Genomic DNA, 3,310 nt, shown 5'->3' on the forward strand with positions numbered 1-3,310 from the left:
TCCCCCTCTCCTTCTCCTCCTCCTCCTCCTCCTTCACCTCCTCCTTCTTCTCTTTCTCCTCCTCTTCCTCCTCCTCCTCTCTCGGCTTCATCCTCTTTCTTCTCCTTCTTCTTCTTTCTCGTCTTCCTCCTCCTTATACTTCTTCCATCCTTCCTCTTCTTATTTTCCCTTCTTATGCCCCCTTCTACCTCTTCCCCCTTGCACCTTCTCTCCCTCCTCCTCTTCTTTATCCTCTTCTCCTATGCCTCACTCTTCATTTCTTCCTCCTCTCCTTCCTCCTCCTTTTCTTACATATTCATTTCTTCACTTCCTCCGTTATCTCCTGCTCCATTTCTCTCTCCACCTCCTCTCATTCTTCCTCCTCTCCCCCTCCCACGTGTGTGTATATATATATATATATATATATATAGATATATATATATATATATATATATATATATATATATATATATATATATATATATATATATAACACAGGAACCCACAGTCGGAGAAAGAATAAACTTCGAATAAAGAATAATCCTATATTTCGGCTATCAACTGTAGCCCTCTTCAGGAAAGTACATAAGATAGAGAACAGAGGGGACTTATAAACTACAGTAAGAAGAGATGTGGACAGTTGACCTCACTCAGACGCGGGGCTAACTGGGGTGGCGGAGGAGGGAGGGGGTGAGGAGAGGGGAGGATGTAACGTCCGCACTAGCTTATTTATTGCTGCGCGTGAGATAATGTCAGGTGTCCACTGCCCTTTAGAAATATTAATATTAGGGCATTCCTCAATTAATGCTGATTCGACTATTTTCCTCCTGAAACCACAGTGGGACTTGAACACTAATCTGGCCTTACCCCAGTCGAAAGAATGATTCTTATTTTTAACATGAAGAAATACAGCCGAATTTTCCTGCCCATACCTAATTGATCTTTTATGTTCTGCCAATCTAGTGTTCAAGTCTCTCCCGGTTTGACCCAAGTAAACCAAATCACAATCTTTGCAGGGCAAACAATAAACACCAGGTGACTCAACTTCCTTCGGCTTTTGTTGAACGTTCACAATTTGCTTCCGTACGGTGTTAGGATAGTGATAGGCAATAGTGAGACGTTCACGAGGAAACAATTTAGTAGAAGAACTGATGGTATTATTGAATGGAATTTTTAAAATGTCCTTAAAGGAGCGGTGAAAATTTGAGGGGACGGAAGTTTTAAAATGGTTGGCCCTAGCCTTACTGAGGGCTTGGTCCAGAAACCAAGGTGGATAAGCCAACTTCTCAAGTTGACATTTGATCACCTCAATCTCTTGGTCCAGAAATTGAGGACTGCAAATCCTGAAAGCCCTCAAGAAAAGGCCAGAGGCAACACTTTTCTTGACATTGTCAGGGTGATTGCTAAAAAAAGTGGAGATAACTGCCTGAATGGGTGGGCTTACGGTATACTGTAAAGAATAAATTATCATCAGTTCTTCTTAACAAAATATCCAAGAAAGGGATTTGGTGTCCTTCTTCCCATTCAACTTTAAATTTAAGATTCGGGGTCAATTGGTTCAATTTATCATGGAACACTTCAAATGGGCCCCAACTGTCATCCCATGCCGAAAAGATATCGTCTACGTACCTGAGCCAAATCATTTCGGGCGGTTTGATGCTGGGCAAAAGGGTACACTCAAAATACTCCATGTACAAATTGGCCAAAACAGGAGACAAATTGGAACCCATACTGCAACCGAATTTTTGACGGAAGAATTGGTCTTGAAAGGAGAAAACATTTGAAGAAACACACAGGCGAACTAAAGCAAGAATTTTGTTGACAGGGAGGGGGAAAGAGTCTTGAAACGGTTGCAGTTTGGTTTCCAAAAAAGTAAGTACATCATCAACATTAATTTTCGTAAATAACGAGGTAACATCAAGGCTGAGGAGCCTTAAACCCTGAACTTTCATATTTTTGGTCTTAGAAATAAAATCACATGAATTTGTGATATGAGAATTAGAGAAATTACCTACGTACGGGGATAAAATATCCGCCAGCCATTTAGCAAGTTTGCTAGTGCAGGAGCCACGGTTGGAAATGATGGGCCTGAGGGGAATGTCTGTTTTGTGAATTTTAGGGAGACCATAAAAATATGGGAGCTTAGGGTTGGTAACTTTCAAATCAATAATGCGTTTATCAACTGTGATATTACGGACTTGTCTGTTAAACTCGGCGGCTGCATTCTTAAGGGGATTTTTGGTGAGTTTTTCATAAGTGGCCGAATCATTAAGCAACTCATGGGCTTTCGTGACATAAACAGACTGATCTAAAATAACAATATTGCCACCTTTATCCGCTTTTGTGATGATGATGTTGTCAAGCTTCTTAAGAGCAGACAGGGCCTCCCTGTGTCTTTTTGGTAGGCCACTTTCATTTTTAAAACATTCTGAAATACCATTTAATAAAACCCCTTTAAGGCAGGCAAGATCTTTGTCATAGTGGTTATTAGCTAAATATTTGTCAAAACCAACCAAAAAGTCCAAAACATGGTTTCTCTCGGGAGTGAGGGCGAAATTAAGTCCAAGCCCTAACACTTCTAGTTGGGTGTTGGACAATTCAATGTTGGTGAGGTTGATGACGTTGTCCGTGAGAGAAAATTTGGACCAAACACTGTTATTGCAAAGTCTATGGAGCTTACGTGTGAGGTTGGCCTGGTGTTGGCCACTGAGGAAACAAGCCTTGTGAAGAGCTTGGGCGCAAAGAGACTTAAAAATGGACTGGTTGGGACTAACTAAACACAGGTGCCTCCGTGCATGTCTGGATTTCCAAAGGAGTTTTTCAAATTCCAAAGAAGCAACACGCACTCGTTCTAACAGAAAAGCACTAATGTACGAGGGAAAACTGTACCCTAGTGAAGATCGTTTCAGGAACCTAAACGAATTAGGGCACACTTGTTCTTCTAAACAGTTGGACAGGAACGTTTTCTGGTTCTTTCTCTTCTTACTGGCGATGAGCGAAGATTCCAACATTCTGTAGGCTTGTTTTAGTCCCGGAAAAGACTTGAAGATGAGGTGGAGTGGAAGAGAAGCCTCCATCGTGGGTGTAACAATTTCTAAATAGAAATGTAGTAGCACATTTGTAGATAACACACAGGAACCCACAGTCGGAGAAAGAATAAACTTCGAATAAAGAATAATCCTATATTTCGGCTATCAACTGTAGCCCTCTTCAGGAAAGTACATAAGATAGAGAACAGAGGGGACTTATAAACTACAGTAAGAAGAGATGTGGACAGTTGACCTCACTCAGACGCGGGGCTAACTGGGGTGGCGGAGGAGGGAGGGGGTGA

The 3,310-nt window shown here is 41.6% G+C and overlaps 1 protein-coding gene across 1 annotated transcript in view; it reads right to left on the reverse strand.

The window, feature by feature from the left end:
- LOC143023657 (putative ferric-chelate reductase 1) overlaps positions 1 to 162 on the reverse strand; it is a 138,745-nt gene extending 138,583 nt beyond the window's left edge. Inside the window, exon 1 of the mRNA XM_076182261.1 lies at positions 1 to 162. This exon is cut by the window's left edge and continues 134 nt beyond it. The gene's annotated coding sequence lies outside the window, so the exon portion shown is untranslated.
- Positions 163 to 3,310: the final 3,148 nt, after the last annotated feature.

Source organism: Oratosquilla oratoria, unplaced genomic scaffold, assembly GCF_046742065.1.
Source record: "Oratosquilla oratoria isolate Oo_2021 unplaced genomic scaffold, ASM4674206v1 SCAFFOLD54, whole genome shotgun sequence".
NCBI lineage: Eukaryota > Metazoa > Arthropoda > Malacostraca > Stomatopoda > Squillidae > Oratosquilla > Oratosquilla oratoria.